Source organism: Caretta caretta, chromosome 18 (assembly GCF_965140235.1).
Source record: "Caretta caretta isolate rCarCar2 chromosome 18, rCarCar1.hap1, whole genome shotgun sequence".
NCBI lineage: Eukaryota > Metazoa > Chordata > Testudines > Cheloniidae > Caretta > Caretta caretta.
The window spans coordinates 13,265,106-13,287,000 of record NC_134223.1 but is presented as its reverse complement, the minus strand read 5'-3'; the positions used below and the strand labels follow the sequence as shown (position 1 = coordinate 13,287,000).

General features: G+C 43.4%; 1 protein-coding gene across 2 annotated transcripts in view; it reads left to right on the top strand.

Moving 5' to 3' along the window:
• Positions 1-21,895, top strand: part of PIK3CD (phosphatidylinositol-4,5-bisphosphate 3-kinase catalytic subunit delta) — a 91,135-nt gene that overhangs the window by 23,873 nt on the left and 45,367 nt on the right. Inside the window, exon 1 of one of the 2 annotated variants that reach the window (XM_048824588.2) lies at positions 17,158-17,292. The exons of the other annotated variant lie outside the window; for it this stretch is intronic. The gene's annotated coding sequence lies outside the window, so the exon portion shown is untranslated. Of the gene's footprint in view, positions 1-17,157; positions 17,293-21,895 lie in introns of those variants that run through there. 2 annotated transcript variants of the gene reach the window in all.

The following is a 21,895-nucleotide window of genomic DNA, read 5'->3' as shown; positions in this document are numbered from 1 at the left end:
CAGCTCATGTGGTGCTGCTTCCAGTCCATCCTGCGGAAATCCTTCCTCTGCTCCAGTGCACGGAGCCTGCTGGTAAATGGGGTGAGAGAGTCTGGACAATCAGAGGTGAGGGAAGGCAACAGTTCTGCAAAGGGGGAGCTGTGGGAGACGAGGGGTACTGCTGCTGTGCAAAGAGTGAGCGTAGGGCACGTACTTCTCCATCTCCTTTGTTACAGCGTTGGTGTCTGAAATTCCATCAGCTGTCAATACCCTTCAGTTACTCCAGACCTGGGCTGGATCTGATCCAGCAGCGGAAATGTTCCCTACTGATTACCAATTTGCTGAGCCACCTGTCCTCCTTTCCCCAGTCTCCCCTGTTCAGGCATTCTTTATTGCTGTGGATGTTTTACATGTGGTCTGGGAAAGGATTGTCTTGCATTAAGGCCAGGAGTCAGAGGTAGCCTTTGTTCCATGCTCTGCTAGATACTACTTGTGTGACCTTAGGCAAGGCTCTTAACTGCACAATCCAGAAATGTCACAAATAGAGTGTGGGGAATAATCAGCAGCAATAGATGACATTTCAAAGGAAGAGGCAACCCTATGAATAAATAATGTACATGGAGGAATGCAGAGAGCGTGGACCTTCAGCACAGAATGATCTCTACATAGATATTATACCTAGATTCTACAGTGACAGAGTGTTAAAGACCCATATATTGTACGCAGTGTTGTTGTAGCCATGTCGGTCCCAGGATATTAGAGAGACAGCACAGATAAGGGAATGTCTTTTATTGGACCAACTTCTATTGGTGAGAGAGACCAGCTTTTGTGCAACACAGAGCTCTTCTTCAGGATCTGAAGGACCCACCTGTCTCTCTAAAGACCCCTGTGGCATCAGAAGAAGTTTTATGCCAGAGGCTCCATTTGGCCCCAGAGCAGATGCTTCTGAATTATCAAGAGAGACAAATTAGGCTGGGAAACAGCAAAGAGAGCAGTGTGCTTCTCTTAAAAAAGAGAAGTCTGAGAAGGAGGCAGGATATATTTTTAGTGTCAAAGGGTCTCTGAAGCTCTTTGCTTTTGCCACATAATAATCACAGGTGTAGCATCTGGCTATGTTATTTAATGCGCCTGTTTTTTGCAAACTCGTCTTTACACAGCTGGGTGAATATCTCAGTTCCTCAGAGCGTCCTGAAGTAACCCTGAGAGACTAGTAAGTGGGTGAATGTGTGGTCAGCGCAGTGGAGAGGAAACACTCTCATTGGGGACACCTTCAAGGTGGTGTGTCATATGTTTGCTGCCTGGAGAGACTCACAAGCCTCCCTGAGACCTTTAAGCTGCGCCTCATATAAAAGGCAGACATCTAAGGCGTCTCAGGCTGGTTTAACTTCTCACGCGTTGCTTTTTTCAACTGCTGTAACGTAACCTAGGACCTAGATGTTGCTCTTCTGCTTGCTATGGTCCTGCACCACTTAATGGTGACAACTGGTGTTCTGCTCCAGAAGTAGAGGCCTTTACCCCTTGGGCTCAGGGAGAATCTCCATTACCTGAAGCAGTATTAGGGCTTATGACCTAGAAGTGAGCTCGCCTGATATTTCATCGAGCAGAGGGCAGTGGTGAGCCATAGGCACTAGCCAGCATGGTACTTTGTCTAAGCCACATCAAAGAGCTCTTCTCTGGAGTTAAATCTGCTGCAGCAGGGGTGCTTAAGCTCCAGATCTCTGAGCACAGAGGAGACATTTGAGCTGAGGTGGGATGTTGGGGAGTGGGTATCAATCTCCCATCAGCATGGGTATTAGTACAGGGAAGAGGAAGCTGGTTCCTTTTGCTGGTTCCTTTTTCTAGTTCCTTTTTCCCTATTATTAAGTCTTTATATATTCATCTTTTCTAAGACATGGAGCCTGAGACCTGATTGCTAACAATCAACTCCATCTCTTATTGACTCTCTCAGCGCCCAACTTGCCTGTCAATTAGTTTATTCTCTCTCGGTTCTTATGTGATCTTCTCTCCTTGTTAGTATCTTGGAGTGGAGCCCAAATCAAAACCCTAGACCAGAAAATGCCAAGCCCAGTAGTGGTTCAAAATCTGCAAGTGAATTTTGCGATGTGTCTCCATCTCTACTTACTCTGATGTGTGGGTGGTGGCAAATTTCTGTCAATTTTTTCCCCCCATTGGAAATTTTTTTATTTTTTATTAAACGTTTTCTCAGCGAGGATCTGCTTTCCCTGAACAGTTATTTTTTAAACATCAGAATGCTCCAAAACTTGAGAACCAACTGTTTCAATCTGGAAAAACAATTTTATTCCAGACAAAAGCTTTTTGGTTTTCAGCCAAAAACTTTTGGAACTCCCCTCCCCGGCCCCCCAAGATCCGCTAAAACTGATAAAAATGTTGGCGGAAGTTTTTCAGGTTTTGGTTTTGTGATGAAAAGTCAGCATTTTCTCTGTAAAAAGAAAAGGAGTACTTGTGGCACCTTAGAGACTAACCAATTTATTTGAGCATGAGCTTTCGTGAGCTACAGCTCACTTCATCAGATGTTGAACATCTGATGAAGCTCATGCTCAAATAAATTGGTTAGTCTCTAAGGTGCCACAAGTACTCCTTTTCTTTTTGCGAATACAGACTAACACGGCTGTTCCTCTGAAACCTGTCATTTTCTCTGTGTGTGTGTGTGTGGAGGGGAGCGGGGCAGGGTGATGAAAGCCTTTTCTGACCAACTCTAGTATTTAGTGCCAGTTGTATGCTCAGGCAGGAGGGTTGCAGTGATATGACTAAATCACTTTCTAAAATAATTGATTAAACTAGTCTGATTTTCTTGTGTAGACAAGACTGTTTGTACTGGGTTCTCTCCTCTCTGTTTTCTTTTCCTGCCTCTGCCCCCGTATTTCACCTGGGGAATGCGGGAGTGCAAAACAGCTCATCTTGGACCACATGCTCTGGAAAGGTGAGCCTAAGCATTGAACTTTTTGTGTGGCTGCTCTGCAACATAACGGAACCTCAAAAAAGGTATGGCTGCTCATTTAAGCAAAGGAGAGTGCTGGTTACAGGGCTGTCTGCAACTGTGTCCCCTTTCATGCACCTTACCAGGTGCCAGGCCCCATGCCTTTACCTATTCTGGGGCAGAATTCCACAATTCTCCTACAGTACTTTATGTATCCACTGTACTTACCCAGTAGGACCAACTGGGTTCAGACACCTGCAGTTCTTTCCTGTGGGAATCTGTGACCAGTGATCAGACAGCCTTCTTAAAACTGAAATAGTGTCTATTTTAACAGTAGGAACAAAGTATTAGAGAGAGAAAGATTTGAAAACAACCACCAGTCTGCACACATCTCCCTTACCTAAAGTCTTACAATTCCTGGGTAGCAACTGGGGCTGGCCTTGCTTCTTCAGACATCCCAGCAGATGCCTGTGTGTCAGTCAGATTCCCCCATACAAGTCCCCACTGAGTGTTCCTTTTTAAACTGCTGTACTCCTTTGGACATTCTGTCTCCCAGGCCTTTTCCTGGCTTTGTGTCTTAACAACCGTCATGTGTTTGCAGAGAAGATCCTTGTCTGGAGCCATTCTTTTTCCTTCCTCTGTTTTTCCGTATAGCCCCCTATTAAACTACACCAATATATGTGTCCAGAAAACCTCTCCATCACCTGGTCAATATACAGCATTTGTAAATTATTACAGAGACGCTCCAACTGCATTACAGTATACAGACCTCTTAACAACTGTCAGGGTGCATTTAATGCAAGAGGTAATTGACTCTTTCTGTGGAGTTTCATCCTGAGTCTTTATGCAGCCATGACTCATAACAGCACAGTTTGCTATAACAATGATAAAAATCAGTCATCCTCCCTACACAATTCCCACACTATCGCTACCCAGCTTCTCAGGGGCAAGGCTGGCGGAAAAAGTAGTCCTTGCAGCATGCGCTGAAGGCTGTCAGAGATACAGAATCATAGAAGCATAGGGCTGGAAGGGCTCTCAAGAGGTTATCCAGTGCAACCCCCCCAGTGCTGAGGCAGGACAAAGTGTACCTCAGGAAAAAATACAGCACCTGAGATCCTCAGGTGGTCTCCCATCCAAGTACTAGCCAGGCCCAGGACAGGTAAGCTTCTGAGATCAGCCAAGACTGGGTGCATTCTGTCCAGTATGGCCATATAGGCATAAACTTAACTTATGCACAGAAAAGCAGGCGACTTGTCCAGAGTCATACAGCAGGTCAGTGGTAGAGGCAGGAATAGAACTCAAGGTCTTGTGATTCTGTGTCTAGGGCCTGATCTCCTAGGCCATGCCTGTCTACATTTTTACTTTTCAATCACCCAAATACAGCACTACAGCTATTTGAACTCAGTATCTCTGGCCTGGTAGACAAAAGCCTTACCACTAGGCCATCCAGCTGCTTAGATGCAATCAGGAGGTGAGTTCCAAAGAGCAGAGCACTAACACAGACCTACCTGCCAGCTTCCCTGTCTCTCCTATGCCGATAGGGCTTCAGCTTCATTTGCTAGGCATCCTTGTATTAATTACATTCCCCTTTAACAGACAAGGAAACTGAGGCACAGAAAGGTTGAGGTTGGGATTTTCAAAGGAGCTTGAGGAAGTTAGGTGCCCCTCTCCACAGTTTCCATTTCCACCTTTGGAACAGCTCATTTAGGGGAGATTTTCAGTGACAAGAACTCTGTGGCCTAACGGAGACTAGAATTCAGGTCTCCCCTCTCCTAATCCTGTGCTTTGAGTGTCTACAGCACTGTTAGCCTCATTCCCCAGGCACTCAGGCTGTTCTGGTAATTCATGTATAGCTGGAACTGCCTTCTTCCCCATTACACAGCACCACGCAAGGAAAGGATTTTGTCCTTCATTGTTTTACCCAATATTGCGCTGGAAAAAAGTAATTCCCCCCTCCCCACCCGTCCCCCAAAAAATTCTGCAGCTCATTGAGCTGATTTCACCATCTGTTCTAAACACAGAGCTGGAGGTGGGTTGTGGGAGAGGAACAAGAGTTGTTTTTTCCTGTCGCCAGGTACCAAGGAAACACAATAGGAAATGCAAGCTCAGGTTGTCTACAGCTATGAACTTGCTGTGCATTTAGTGCATGACCTGCCTGCACTTTCCTGCAGCACCTGTAAGATGTTGCTTCTTTTTCAGTAGTTGGGCAGAGCCAAACTTTAGACCTCTTTACTGAAGTTACCTCCAGTAGGAATGGACTGGAGAGGCAGCTTCCAGGTGTCACAGGTAAAAGAGAACATCTAACCACTTAGTCTTGGAATGTCATTTTTGTTTAAAGAATATGTATAGAAGAAACAGGAGTTGCCATGTACTATACTTGTCCAGGAATCAACTAATGAGGACCCAGTGGAAATAAAGTTGAATGAAATTAACTCTTAAAACACTACAACTTTCCAGACAAGTGACGGCTTAGCAGGATATGTGAAGGTGTACAAGTTGGGGGTAGTTATACTGTGTTGTTGATTTTATTTAAAGTGGAAAAAAGTTTAGATGAAGGCATTTTCCTCAAACTTCAGTCACTTGCTCTGGTACCAGGCATGGACATTTTCAGATGACTAGGCAAATTAGAGAATGATCAGGGCCAGTCTACTCTCAAAGTTGAACCAAAATGATAAAATTGGTTTTAATTCACAGCTTTTGTTATGTCACTGCAAATTTATGTGTAGACACTTTTTTTTTTTCAGAATAAAAGTGTCCTGTTTTGATTTTACGTAAGGCAGTATTCTGAAATGAGCACCCACAGACAGATGGGCAGCGAAATAATGAAAGGAGTAAATTAAAACCCTTTTAGTTATGTTGGTGCAACTTTTGTGCGTAGATCCAGTCCTTATATGTGGTGAAAATGGGGATTATGCAACAGAAGTTGGTATGTAAACACGCTAGATAAGATTGCTCTCTGTGAGTGCTATAATACAAAAATATTTATTTATTATTTACTATTTAAGTTCCAGCAGTGCGCTCAATGCTGTAAAAGAGACAGACATGAACATCGTTCCTGCCTCAAGCAGTTTACATTCTAAGGGCCTGCTCTACACACATATTGCACCAGTTCACTAAAATTGATTTAGCTATGGGTGCAACCATCCCATGTGGAAACACTTACATCAGTGTGAGTGGATAACTTTGATTTAGCTTAAACATATGCTTTAAGTAAAGTTCCAATGATTTTAATGGGGCTCCTACTTTACTTAAACATATGCATAAATGCTTTTCTAAATCGGGACCTAAAAGACAGACAGACAACATGACTCACTGGAAAGCTCAGAGGAGAAAGATGGCTAGAATTTTTTAAAATTGTTAAATCACTTTTTGTGGGCATCATGGAAGAGGCAAATAATAATGAGTGATTTGAATGGCGAGAGGATGGTGGCTTGACAAACTGGGCTTGGAAGGGAAATCCCTGGATAAGGGGCATATATGTTATATTATCTACACAGAAAGAAGTGAAGTTTGTGTACATATTGCAGTCTGCAAGGGGTGATGTGATACAGTATTTTCAGAAGAGAAATTTGCCTTATTTATAGCACCTAGTGCCAACATTGCAAAGAGAGAGAAACTTATTTGCAAACTATTGGTATGAAAAATTTCACTTGGTCTAAAAGGGTATAGTAAAGGTACATATGTGGGAATGGCTTTTGATATATTTTAGATACAATACTTATATCTAGCAGGCATCTCCTGTATAGCTTAGTTTGTATGGTTTCCATATCAGGCTGGGGGGTAGGGATGTGTGTGTGTGAGAGAGAGAGAGAGAGAGACCTGTAGGCACATATTTTCTATATATTGTCATTACATAATCTGCTTCTAATATAGGGAAGAGCTCTGTATTCTTGTGGGGGATGCACTAGGTGTCCTGTGTATTGGGGTGTGTGGCCATTTGCAGTCAAAGGGAAGAAGCCAGTTAAAAGTTCCATGTCCCAAGCTTGCCACCCCATTGCCACAGTAAATTACTGCAGGAATATATTCAGGCCATGTACATTTTAAGAAGCGGTTGGTTTTGTTGACAGGTCTCCCTTGTTGCCTTGTTTAATAGCCCAGCAGGCTGTCAGCTGCCAATCTGGAATCTGGTGGTGAGCAAAGGGTCACGGGCCCAAACCAGAAAGCCTTCAAGTAACTTCCCCAAGCTCTTGGAAAGTGCCAATTGAGTTTGTTGATTACTATAGTCGTATGGAGACAGTTACACAAACAGGTCTGTGGTTTTATTCTTGGTTTGTTCTAGTCAACAAACAGTTTAGAATCTCCGATCAGCGTGGGGAATATTTATTTCAGATGTAACACAGTAATTAGTCCCTATTATTACAACCAGGATGTCAGAAAAGCTGTCCCTAAAGACCGCAACTATTTTGTTTTAGGCTAAAAAAAATAAATAAAAGGGTGAGTGAGGGCGGTGGAGGTACCATAGGTGGAAAGACAAGAAAAAAGAAAACCTATTAGGTCTTCGCAAAAAGAAAAGGAGTACTTGTGGCACCTTAGAGACTAACCAATTTATTTGAGCATGAGCTTTCGTGATGAAGTGAGCTGTAGCTCACGAAAGCTCATGCTCAAATAAATTGGTTAGTCTCTAAGGTGCCACAAGTACTCCTTTTCTTTTTGCGAATACAGACTAACACGGCTGTTCCTCTGAAACCTATTAGGTCTTATTTCTATCTGTGCAAACTAATCATCTCACCACTGGGGCAAAGCACTTTACAAACATTAACAACATTCCTCTCAACACTGCTCAGAGGTGGTTAAATACTGTTGTTCCTACTTCACAAAAGGAGAAACTGAGGTAACAAGTTTGTGAGTTGTCCACAATCACAGAAGTGGTCAGAAGAGAGTGGTAAAAGGTCTTTGAGATGGGGAATGTAATTCACTTTATGTTTGTGCCTAGCACAATGGGGCTCTGACCTGGTTAAAGCCACTGGGCACTACTGCATTATAAACAACATGTCATAATAAATATAAGTAGTGATAATATTTGTGAGTCCTTGCTCCCGCTCCTGCTTAAACTATGCCTCTGTGAAACATACCTGTCATTTTTAACGATATGTTTAATAAACTACAAACTTTAAAAAAAATTTTTTTTTTTTTTGGACCAAAGTTTGAGTACAAAATCTTTCTGTTACCAAAGATGGTTCCTTTTCTTCCCAGCACTGCCCCCCGGGACAACAGTTGCAGTTTTCCCAGCTGCTGTGTGAACATGTGCTGCTTCTTCATGAATTTCTTGGGTGGAAATTCCCCCTGGTTCACCAGTGGAAATTTCATTCTTTTAATAGCTAAACTAACAATTTTTGTCTTGCCAAAACACTTTTTTTTTTTTAATTAAAGTCTTTTCACATAACTACCTCTTCCCCCTCAGCCCTTTGGCATCAATGACTCATGCAATGGCCTTTGCTGCTTATAAGTGGTTTTTCAGGTGGTGGGAAAACTTCTTGTAACCTCTGTCACGAGCAACTGTCCATTCATGCATAACTCTGTATAGTTTCTGGTTTGGTTTGTTGCATACTGGGTGTGGTTCTTTGCTTAAAAAATTCAGCATAAAACACCTTGAACTTTAATTGGGTTTTTTTAATTAACAGTCCAAAGCAAGCAACCTTTCCAGGCCCCATAAGTCCCAATCCTAAAGCTGTCCTGTGCAGGCAGACAGCTGCACTTGCATGGGTTTAACAGGGCGCTGTGCATATCAGCATCCACCACAGAAGGAGCTTCCAAGATCTGGGCCTTAATGGAAACGGCTAATAAGGACCCCCAAAATTCCAGAGCTAGGAGATTCAAGGGCAATTTAAATATTGAAACACAAGCCAAGCTTTCTTTGAAGCCCCAGCTTTACATTGGATAACCACTCTTACATTCCTTGTGCACCCTGTTGACTTCAACTGGAGTTTTGGGTACGTGATGATTGAATGCCTCATCACTGCTGATATCAGACAAGGGCTATATAATCCTCCAACAGTAATTTTAAGAATAAATACCTTGGTTTATTTGAACAGGCCGTTGCAGCTCATGATGGAAATTTGTGGTTTTATGGGTCACTTACTTTCTGCAAAAATACTCCCAAGAAATTTGGGTTGCAAACCACTGAAAAGAAAGTTGTGGCATCTGTTAATGCTCGTTGTATTTAGTACCTGCGTCTTTGAAGATCCTCAGCAAAAAAAAAAAAAGGAGTGTGTGTGAGAAGCATTACTGACTTTCTTATCCTGGGGGGGAGGGCTAGGGAAATTGGTACAATTTCTAAAGGGATAAAGAAATTAACAATGTTATTTTCTGTGTTCACATACTAATGCTTTCATTTCAACAGCGCTGCCTTTGATGATCTCAGAATACTGTATAGACATTAAGACTTACAAAAAGTCCTGTGAGATTTGGAAATAGTTTCATCCCTATTTTGCATATGGGGAAACTGAGACACAAGCAGGCAAAGTGACTTGCCCAAGGTCACAGAGTGTCAGTCCTGGGATTAGAATTCATGAGCTCCTGACTCCGAGTTCCCTCTGTGAAAAGGTTAAACTAACTTTTTTTTTTTAATTATTTTTTTGTAAACTTGTTTTGCCTCTTGTTTTATAAGTGAATAACTGACACTATGCATTATGCTGTTAGTCCGTCATGTATCAACAGAAGTGGGTCAGTGGCTTTTCCACCCCTTTTTTTAACATGTGGCTAATAAATTCCACTCTGCGCTCTGAAGTGCTGCTCCACTGTCTGTAAAATCAATGCAGAAGTCAGTTTATTTTTTTCCTTTAACGTTCTATTTTGGCACACTCACTCAGAGCTGGTTTCTCCAACAGGGTTTCAGAAGTTAGATTCGAAGAGGTATCAAGCAAGGCCTGATGGTTCTTTTCTCATTTTACTAATCCAAACAAGTTTGAGGGACTTTTTTTTCTTTAGAAGCCTTGTGCTATCATCAGTGATCAATAAGATAGGAATCTCAACTGTCTTGTTCCAGCTAGTTCAGGTCAGTTCTTGCTGCTTATTTTTCTTCTGCTAATATTGCTGGGGTAAATTGTGTAGTCTTTTTAAATCCACAGTGTCCACTATCCAGCCACACAACTTGAACAGTGTTTTCCCCCTAGGAATAAACACTAAAATGTGCCATTCTGTCCTTGAGACAGATAAGGTATTTTTCTTGTCTTCACCTTCCTTCTTCCTGCCATTTCTACATCCTGTTTTGTTTCAGCATATGTTTTGATTCAAGGATGCCTTTTAGATGAGACTCCATCTAGGCAAGGTCATTGGAAGCTCATGCTGTGTCCTTCCCAGTACGTGTGTGGTGGCATGGTGCTGTATAACCTCCAATGGATATAGGCTTGGTTCTGTTACAACCAGCACCTGGTGCTGACCTGCTGCTGCTGTTGAGTTTTTTCCCCTACTCCATCAGTCACTTTCCGCAGAGTTCACGGAAAGATTCCTTTCTTTTGTTTCCATTTTGATGTTTGTCCAGTGAATGAACAAAAAACCCACCAAGTCCTTATCATCCATATATATGCTTCTCTAGAGCTCCTGGCATCCTCCCCATGGGAAAAATTATAAACTAGCACAGAAGTAGTGAGACCACCCAGCTGACCCCACGTCTGGTCTGTGCAATAACCATTGCTTTTTTCATTTTCATCGTGACCACATTCAACACATCTCCTTCTTGGGAAGGTTACCCAAGAGTAAACACAGAGGAACGGAAGGAACTAAATACCAGCTTCTGTGTACGTGCTTCCTATGAGCAAACAGTAGCAATGGAGCTCCGCTTGCACCCCAGAGAAGACCCACACAATGTAGCTGAGAATGGAATCCAGAATAAAATACTAAATGCCAGTTCTTACAGTCCTCTTAGCTGCAGAATAGCCATTGAGTATGCTTGTAACCTTTATGTCCCTATTCGTGGTGTTCATCATGGTCACCTGACCTTTCCCTGACTGTAGTCAGTGTGAGAGAGATACCTTTTTGGTGGTGCTTTGATTGACTGCCTCAACTCACCTTTTGTTCCTTGGTGCATCTGCAGAGGTCAGAAGGTCATTTCCCTTTGATAACATACCACAGTGAATTCTCTCCCTTGCCCCCTCGCAGCCCCCCAATTGCTTTAACTAGAACAAAGATTTTTCAGCAAAAAGAGAGAATCCTTTATAATACCAATTAATTGGAAGCTTTGTGTACTGCAGATTAGCACCCAGCTTTCATGCTTCCCAGAGCAGCTCTTCTTTCCGTATGTTCACATCACCTAACCCTGGTATCCTTTACAATGAGCTTTGAAATATCTCCCTGTATCCACACGCTCTCAGGTGGCAACTGGCATTACCCTCAGGACTACTGATCTTCCTTCTCATTGCTCTCAAACTCATGTCTTAAGGGATCATTAGCCAACATCTTTTAAATACTTCCAGTTATGCGTTTCATTCCGTTGCTGCCTCAAAACCCTAATTACTCATCTGCGCTCACTACTCACCTTCCTGATCCTATGAGTTGTTAGGTTTTGTTTAATTTTCCCGCTACTCCGCAGTACAAGGGATTCATACCGCTGTAAAACAAAATAAGTGCTATAGCTCTGTGGCTGGGGCACTGGATGGGGACTCAAGACCTTGGTTCTATTTTTCACTCTTTTGCTGTCTGCCTCTATGATTTTAGGGGCAAGTCACTTCTTTGTGGCTTCATTTCCCCCTCTGTTTAGAAAAAGGGTGTGTGTAGGGGGGGAAGGTTACAATGATTACTCACTTTTTAGAATACTTTGAGAACGGTAAAGGAAAAGTGTTGGTTTTTGGTTTTTTTTGCACATTGGTGTAGTGCAGATTATGGGCACCCTCACCTATGAAAAAATTAGCTTGTAAAGCCAGCAGCTTTTGTTAGTTGGTTGGTAAGTGTCTTGCTTTTGGGGGTATAACCAGCCAATGAGCATTTGTTCTGATGATGCCTCTGATTTGTTGTGTGCTATCACTAATGTGGTACCGCTGTTGATGCTATATCCATAATAATAATAATGGGCTTGAAATTCAAATTTTGGAGCCAGATCTGAACTTCCCTAAAGGCGAAGGGATAGTTCAGTGGTTTGAGCCTTGGCCTGCTAAACCCAGCGTTGTGAGTTCAATCTTTGAGGGGGCCATTTAGCGTTCTGGGGCAAAAGTTGGGGATTGGTCCTGCTTTGAGCAGGCAGTTGGACTAGATGACCTTCTGAGGTCCCTTCAACCCTGGTATTCTATGATTCTATGGATCTGGGTTCTAGTTCAGTCCCATTAATAATTATTTTTTCCTGTATCATTAAATAGTCTGGTCTGGGAGGTGGAAGTGGGATTAAATTAGCTCCACCTTCTTACTGCTTTCTGCAGGGACTGTCTAAAAAAGTTCATGTATGAAGCTTCCTGTAAAGTCCTCATTGGACTGCTCTGCTGTGGCATTTTAGGTGCTTAAAGGTGGAGAATAGGGAAGCTGTAAATGTGAGAATGAATGTTCATAGCAGTCTGAGGAAGAAAAGTGCTACAGTATATACATGACAGATTTCAGAGTAGCAGCCGTGTTAATCTGTATTTGCAAAAAGAAAAGGAGTACTTGTGGCACCTTAGAGACTAACCAATTTATTTGAGCATAAGCTTTCGTGAGCTACAGCTCACTTCATCGGATGCATGTAGCTCACGAAAGCTTATGCTCAAATAAATTGGTCAGTCTCTAAGGTGCCACAAGTCCTCCTTTTCTATTTCCTTAAGTATCCTCACACCTTCTTGTCAACTGTCTAAATGGGCCATCTTGATTATCACTACAAAAGTTTTTTCTCCTGCTGATAATAGCTCATCTTAACTAATTAGCCTCTCACACTTTGTATGGTAACTTCCAACTTATCTGTATATCTATATCACTATAAAAAGAACAGGAGTACTTGTGGCACCTTAGAGACTAACCAATTTATTTGAGCATAAGCTTTCCTGAGCTACAGCTCACTTCATCGGATGCTCAAATAAATTTGTTAGTGTCTAAGGTGCCACAAGTACTTCTTTTCTTTTTCGTATATACATGCTAACTATTCCTTCCCCCTAACATCTGGTATAGAAGAACACTGTGAAGTCCTAAGATTTGCAGGCTACTCTCTTAGGCTCTGCTCTGTGTTTATGTTCCTGACCCAGGAGAGACCGTGTGCTGCTCCAAATTAAGAATGGATGTAAAAGGCAGCAGTGTGACACTAGAACCCACTGCAGAGACTCAACTTGAGGATGGGAAAAGAGAATCTAGAATAATGGTCATCATATCTTAAAATACCAGTACTGGTATACTGTCCATTGGCCGGCTCTAAGCTCCTCTAAAAAAGGACCTTATCTTCTGTGTGTTTGTACTCTGAGAGGTGAGCTGACGAGGTCGTGGACGTCTTCCCTCTGTGACTTCCAGATTGCATTATTGTAATGCACTCATAGACTTTAAGGTCAGACGGAACCATCATGATCGTCTAGCCTGACCTCCTGCTCACCCTACGCAAGCCTGACCCTGCTACGAATCCAGTGGCAAAACCACTCTTTTGACTTCAATAATAATAATGATTTATTTATTTATTACCTAGATTTTATATCGTGCTTAAATTAGAGCGGGAACCAGCTACCCTTGCAGATCCACTGGAAATTACAGCTGATGCAGAATGTGGTTGCCTGCCTGTTTAATGGTGTTAACCCCATGGAGAAAATAGTAGTAATTCTCCAAAGAGTGTGATGGCTTCCTGTTTGCTTTGTGGTGCAATTAAATGTGGTTGTGGTTTTTTTTGTGTTTTTTGGGGGTTTGTTTTGTTTAAACTCCTGGCTATTGGAGCTTTGACACTGGCAGTTCTGTGTACAGGTTATAAATAAAATTATATGTGATACTATTATAAAGCCCTATAGGGCTTGGGTCCTGGGAGCCCATATGTCATTTCTCTCCCCATGTTCCGCCATGGTAGCTGAGAGCACTCTTGCTAGCAGTACCTGGAGCTGAGCTGTAATAATGTTTTTCAGCTGCCCCTGCCTGCCTGCTCTGTCTAACCTTTAAACATTGGATGAGTTTATTGTAAGCTTCACAGCAGAAATTGGTCTTGAGAAGGGATTTGAGGGAAGGCAGGCTAGCAGCTATATGGATCCGTTCACAGAACATGTTCTGTGCATACGGGGTGTTGTGGGAAAAGCAAATGAGCAGGTGGTTATGGCTGACATCATTGTTTGGAACAGAAAGGGTAGAGAGCAATGTGAAAAGAGGCTAGTGGATAAATATGGAGGGAAAGAGCTGTGAAAGGCCTTGATGATGAAGACAAGAGGAGAACAAATTGGTGTAAGAGGAGAACAAATTCAAAGAGGAGGGTGTAATACATATAGTCATACCCACATGTGGTCACAAGATAGGTGTCTCCTGCCTTGAAAATATACTCTCGATTTGACTTTGGTGATCATGCAGCAGCAGCCCATGATCCAACACACGTACTTACTGTGTTTTATTTTCTGTAGGTGGGGGAGCTGAGCTCAGGGCCTTGTTTATACCAGAAGGACTCGGGTCAAGGTATCTTGCAATATGGGCCAACAACAGCATGAGTTGGAGGGTTTTCATTAATCCTTTCTTCCTGGCCCACACCAGTAGCTTCTTCTATCATAAAACCCAGTCAGGCAAACAAATGGTGTCTTTAATGTTGCTCACAAAAAGGTGGGTCTTTTTGTTTTGCTTTTAATGTTCTCGCTTGTGGCTATGTGCATATAAAATAAATTTTGTCCCCAGTTTAGAAACTACCACACTTCTTTCACACTTGCTCAGTCTCCAGAATAATCAGTTAAACACGGGTGTAGGCTTGAACAGTAGTTGTAACAATGTATGATTCTGTTTTCAGGAATGTCTAATAAACAGGAACACAGAAGCTAAATGGACTTGGCTCAGACCATGTGTATACACCAAGTAACAACATGATCCTTTCACATCACATCCGCTTCCTACTGATTTGTTATCCTAACTTACTATGTCATCTTTGTAAAATTTAGCTTGTACATTCTCTGGGGCAACGGACCATGTCTTCTATGTTTTTTCTGAAGCCCTAAGTATTCTTTTGGTCTCTATAAAAGAATTAACTCTTGAGTTACTGGAGTAATATGGGATAGAGAGCAAACCAAAACTTACCACTCCTTTCTCTTGCTGTTCTGGAGTTCTTAGGGTCTTACCGGTGTGGGACTGTAACTATTTTTTTTTTCTCCTTTCAACTCCCCTGTCTCCCACAGCCCACTTTTCTTTGTCCAGTGTCATGTGGGCCCCTCTGGCAAGTGTTTTGTTATTACCGTATACTGCCACAAGCCCATGTTGTTGCCATGTACTGCTGCACATGTGATAGGCAAAAATAATGAATAGAAAGGCTGTTACAAAAAAGCAGAACAGAAACCAGAATTCCTGTAAACTGTCTGTCAAAAATATCTCAACACATGTCAGGGCCTATGGTTTAAAACTGAGAGGCTCAGAATTTAAAAAGGTCAGAATAAAATGTGATATCTGGATTTAAACAATATTAAAGACAAGATGTTCTGTCTAACTCTATGGTTGATAGTGACATTTTGTACTTATGCTAAGGTTTTGGTATTACCAACCCCAAATGTAAAAAATGATGAGATATTTTTAAAAAATATCTTGTGTGTGACTGAGCAAGAATCCCCTTCCAGGAGTCTGGGACTTCAAGAAAAACATCAAGTGTTGTGAGATTCATGGTAAAATCACAAGAGCTGATAACAGTGAGAGTGGGATAATGCTCTAACATTTATAACATAGAATTATTCTCTTTCTACTCTGATCGACTATTGTAACATAAATAGAAACAAATCATAAAGAGGTAGGTCATTAGGGAACTAAGCAAGGAAACAGGAATCAGGAAATCTGGGTTCTATTGTTGGCTATTTATTATTTAACACCCCATGCGTCAAAAATACGTTTTGAACTTGTAAGAGCGGGAGATTTTCAAATGCACATATGGCAGTGAGCCATCTAACTCCCATTAATTTTCCATCAGAGTTAGTAGCCTAAATGCCATGGGTGCATTTGAAAATCTCTCCTAAGAGCCATTAACTCTCTCTGACAACTCAGGCAAGTCACAGACTCTTTGTGCCTCAGTTTCCCTATCTGTAAAATGGGGATAATGGCAACCTCCTGGGGTGTTCTGGGGCTTGATTCATTCAATTTATACTGAGAGATCCTTGAACAGAAGGCACTGACTAAATGCAACGAGCTGTTATGAAAGAGTAGCTACAGTATGTGTCTATCACAAAGCTCTCAAATGTATCTCGTTTTGATGGATGGCGCTCATTTTAGTTACCTACTTTCCACACAGAGTTAATGTCCCCTCACTTTTAATTTTGAAAATTAATTGTAATTAGGAAAAATCATGTAACTGAGATTATAGAAAGCTATTTTCAGAAGAGGAATGAATCCCATATCAGCTTGTTTGCTCTGAATAATTTTGTGTGTGAGAGAGAGAGAGATTTGGGATGTTTGTGCTACATTGTGTCTCACATTTGGGCCTTGGAAGGCTCAGAGGTACTCGCCAGTCATTGCCCTCGATTTCTAGCACAAACTTGCAAACATGGTACAAAACCTTCTCCTTCAACCGTCATGATGACGATGATGGAAAAAATTAATGTATTACTTTCAAAATAATTTCTCTGGTTCCCTTCTGTTGTTTGACACACTTGCTTTGTTGCATTTTACTTTAAATTAGGCTGCAAGCTCACTGAAAGGTAGAGGGTGGATAGTCCTCACTCTGTGTTTGCAGGAGCACCTGGCAGGCCAGGGCCCCACTCCTGATGGAGGCTGCAATAGTAACAAGTATAGGCTGGTAGAGTTTGACAAGGCTCCTGTGGCAATCAGTACTGTGGTAATCTGGGGGACTCTCTTTGCTGTGGGAAATTCCTGGCCAGGTCAGAGTCTGTCTGGATAGTGATGCTCCTGGGGGTGGTAGGTCTTGCAGGAATTCAAGGGCCAGATCTGGCCTGGGGCGGGGATGTCACTGGGTTTGCCCAGGCTCTCACCCCGGCTCAGTGTAACCCCTTGACTTCGTGCTGCGGGAGCTGGGTCCCCAGCCACCCTTCCCCAGCTGCCAGGTGGGGGCTTTGCCGGGGAGTCCTTGCCCCCTGGGGCCGGGCACTTTGCAGACGGCCCCTGACGCCCTTGCTGCCGAGCTGGGCACTTTGCCGCCGCTCCCTGCCCTGCCCTATCCCTGGGAAGAGGCGGAGCCGCGCGCTGGGGCTCAGCCCCCCGCTCCCCCTCCCCGGGCGGGGACGGCGGCTGCAGCCGCGCCGCTACACCGGCGGGCGAGCGAGCGGGTCCATGCCGGGCGGGGAGAGCAGCAGCCCGGCCAGGAATGGGCACGGAGCCGGCCGAGTCAGGTCAGTGGAGGGGGGGGGAAGCCCCCCCCAATGCTCCGGGGGGGGGCGCAGCCAGACCCCTGCGGGAGGGGGGAGCGCTCCCCACTGCGCCCCCTTCCATGCACCCCGTTAAAGGAGCCGCAGGAAACGACCCGGACTCCTCTCTGCAGCACCCCGGCCTTGCCCCTCGCTGGCCTCCCCGCCCCAGGCTCCCTAGGGCGGTGGTGGGCCCTGCCGGCGTTCCTGCGGCTTTGCCCTTCTCTCCATCCTTGCGGGTAAAGCTGCCGGGCCCGCTGTCCCTTTCCCTGCTTCCTCCTTGAGTCATAATCCAGAGCGCTGGGCCGCCTTCCGCTCCTGTGGGCTGGTCCCATCCTCTCAGGCAAAGCGGTCTTGGGAAGCTGGGCACCCATGTACTCCTGCTGCGCTTTGGCTGCTTAATGCCAGATGTTCTCGTTCTTTGGACTGAAATGAATATTTCATTTTCTTTGTGTGCGGACTCCTGCTGCTTGAGATTTTTCTGAGCCACTACATGGTATTGTACATCTGATGAAGTGAGCTGTAGCTCACGAAAGCTCATGCTCAAATAAATTGGTTAGTCTCTAAGGTGCCACAAGTACTCCTTTTCTTTTTGTACATGGTATTACTTCATCAAGAATTCAGTCGCCCTGCCTAGAGAACATGCAAGCCTACCAAGTGTTCGTTGTTAAGATGCCTTTGCTATACACACAACAAGAAGACATGGAGTTAAAGTCAGACTCTGATTTTAAAATACTCTTCCTTCCCTCTCCTAGGAGTAGCCGTTTAATATTTTTGCCTTGTGTGATTTTTATAACCCAGCATGTTCATTATAATTTGTCACATCCAATATATCAACACAGTGCTCTGTTTCTAGGATATGACATAGTCTCCAATAAGATCCTCCTCCTTCCTTTGAGTGCTTTATCGTCTCAGTAGCGTGAAGTCAGTCATTTTTGTGTGCTGATATTAGTATGTGATATTAAGAAATGAGGTGAGTTTGTTTCCAAAGCATCATAAGCGATTGTGAGGGGTTTTTGTTGCAAGAGGAAAAACAAGCTTGAAGCAGTGTGTCTTTTTGTGTGTGACAACTTTGACTGCAACAATTGTTTCAGACTGGTCTTGTTTGGATTGAATGGTTAGTGGTTTTTACTATAATACTTGTTGAAACAATTGGAAGTATTTGCCCCTAAAAGAGACATCCCTTTTAGGTAAGTTAAACTGTTTTAATGCCCAAGAACATTTGCTAAACAATCTACATTACAATTTGCTTATCATACTCTTCAGAAACAAAACAGAAAAAAGGAAAAATGCTTTTTATAACAAAGCGTTTTGGAGAGCAGACCATTGTAAGATTATATTTTTGTAGGGGTGTGGGGGGGGAAGGAAGGCAGGCATCATTGAAGAGGAAGGGCTGGTAGGACCAGACATGTTTCACTTCCCAGTGTTGAGTTTTTGGATCCATTTCTTATGTCATCTGGCTTCTTTCTGCTCCCTCTTCAAGACCATTTATAGCTCTTTTCTGTTCATAAATTTGTGCTATCTAGAGAGGAAGGTCCACTAGGTCCTTTCATACCCATTCCCTCCTTGATCCCCCTCCCCCCACGTATTCAGGATTGATCCCCGTTATGCACTTCCTAATGTTTTATCCAATCTAATTTAAATTCCCAAATTAAAACTAAAGTGTGTTTCAATGGCATCCAGTCATCACCCTCCCAAAATTTCATAGATTTTTAAATCCAGAAAGGGTACATTGTAATTATCTAGTCCGCTCATAGAATTTCACTTGGTAATTCATGCATGAAGCACAATAACTTGTGGTTAGACTAGAGAAAGATATCCTGTCTTGATTTAAAGACTTCAAGTGATGGAGAATCCACCACATTGCTTGGTAAGTTGTTCCAATGGTTCCTCCTCAATAACAATTTGGGCCTTATTTCCAGTTTGAATTTGTCAAGCTTCAACTTCCAGCCATTGGATCTTGATGTGACTTTGTCTGTTAGATTAAAGAGTTTTCTAGCAACAGAAATCTTCTTTACAAAAATTCCACAACTTCAGAAGAAATCCCAAACATTAAGAAGTCTGGAAGTAAACAGTTAAGGGATGCAGACAGTTTCCCATTGCTGTAAAATCCTCATTATTACCCCTGCTTGATTTACATAACCCACCCAGCCTTAATCTTGCTGTGTAATTAGTTCGCAAGCTTTTTGGGGGCAGCATCTTTTGTGTTTTGTATAGTCCCTAGTATAACAGGGACTCAATCTTGGTTGGGACTTTAGATGCTAGTGCATTTAGACTATTGTAAGCCATTTTTTTGACTATCGCAAATGTGATCAGGTTACAAGGTGATTAAGAAATCCTGGTTTTCTAGTCTGGGGAGACATTTCCATTATAGGAAATAAAACTCTCTTCTAAACTTCCCCCCCCCAAAATTCTATCCTGGCATGAGATATAGCATAAGAAATTTAAGGGGGTTTAGTATCTTTTGGGGAATGTTACTTGAGGTGTTTGGAAAATTTGGCATATCATGGGCAGCTAGCGTCAATCTTAGCTTCTCAAGCAATGGGGCTTCTACCGTTGCCAGCTGGTGAACTCTCAATGTTGCTGTGGCATATGGAGGATCCAGTATAAGTATGTGCTGTATGCCATGAAGCCTTATTAATTTTGGGGCCACCAGGAGACCGTCTTATTCTCCAGGCAAGCTGTTTCTTTAGCAAGTTTAAAAGAGTCTGATGAGCTATAGTTTGGTGCTTAGGAAATATTTTCCTCTAACACCTGGATTGCTTTGTTGCTTTCAGAGCCCTAAGAATTTCCTTTCACATTCTCCGCTCCCCCCCATTTTGTACCCCTTTCTCAGAGAACACCTCAGAGAACACCACGTTGCAGTGACTTTCCTTTTGGGCAAGGAGGGCTGAATGAGGCTCACTCTTAAATCTCCCACTGCTCTGAGATTCCTGTTCTGCACCACTAGGTGGAAGGCACTTGACCTGTTAATACTTAAGCCTGTTCTTCCTTGTTCCTGAGCTTTAGAATTCATCACCCACCCAGCAGATTGCCTGCAGCTATCAGGAGTCACCCACTTATTTTTGTGGCTGGCCAACCGTAGCCAGCCTTACCTCATTGGATACTGGGGTGTGCTGCCAAAAACCCAGTTAATGGCAGCAGACGCTGCCTATTGTGTTCTTAGCTGTGGAGTTTGAATTATGTGGTTTGATGGGGTATGAGGAAGAAGGTCTTTTAAAAACTGAGATATGTGTACATCTTGTGTGTGTGTGTGTGTGTGTGTGTGTGTGTGTTTAGGGAGGGAGCCAAAAACAGAGAAAGTTGGTTCCTGTCTGGTATAGTTAGAAATATGTGGAGGCTTCTTTCTTTTCCACCAGTGAGATGTATTGGGTTTCTGGCTTTATCAATGGCCCATACAGGGATTGAAACATTTATTTCAGAAACGTCTTCTCTCTAATCAGATGCTTTAATTCATCACCAGCTCCACCAAACTCCAAATTGAGCTCAGTTGAGCAGGAATAATAATACCTTCCACTTCTGTCGTGCCTTTCATCAAAGGATCCCAAAGCGCTTTACAAATATTTAAGACTTACAGCATCCCTGTAAGGTAGATTTTGGTATTTCTGTTTAACTTCTGGGGAAACTGATAAGCAGAGGAGTTAGATAATTTGCCCATGGTCGCACACAGAGTCAGAGTGGGGAATGGAATCTAGGAGTCCTGATTGCCCAAGCCCCCGCGTTAACTGCTGGACTGTGCTGTTTTCCCCTAGACATGCTTCCTCAAGTAACATTGAGAACTCAATCGCTTCACTATGAACGCATCTATTGCGTTGTGACACCCAAAATCTTTCTACCCAGAAAAGGCTCTTTGGTCCTTCTAGACCAGTGTTTCTCAAATGCAGCCACCATGGCCACATGTGGCCACCAGGGGCTTTTCTTGTGGCCACAACCTCCTGGGCAGCGATTGGGGGTGGGGGCAAAGCAACGGTTCCTTCCCTTGGGCTGCAAGGAGGGGTTGGGCCCTGCCCCCCTTTGGCGCCACAAGTCCAAGAGGAGCAGATAGCTGGTGTGAGTTCCCCACCTTCCCAGGGGCAGTGGGGTTCAGGCTTCCGGCTTCAGGCCTGGGGTGGTGGGTGGCAGGTGGCAGGCGGCAGGCTCCGGCCACGGGCTCTAACCTTGGGGCTTTGGGCTCTGGGTTTTGGCTGTGCAGTGGCAGGCTCCTTTTTCCTGGCCCTGGGCTCATCACCCCCCTCATCACCCTTGGCCCCCGCTGCTGCCCCCAGCCCTTCACCCATCCATCCCATCACCCTTGGCCCCTGCTGTCTCCCCACCCACCTCCCCATCCAGGGCTTAATATGTCCCCTGGCTTGCCAGGGCTGAGTAAGTCTGATGTGAAAAGTGGTATTTGTATGTTTGTAAATATCACTCATCACTGCCTCAGAGCTAGATAACCAGTCTGCTGCTGTGAAAAGTGATATTAAAAAATATACAAATATCACTTCACAGGAGCAGACTTTCTAGCTAGTAAGCCTAAAAAACTCTCCAAAAACCACAACCAAAAAAAGACAAGAACATGCAAAACACCTTTTTTGTGTTTCTATTCTGT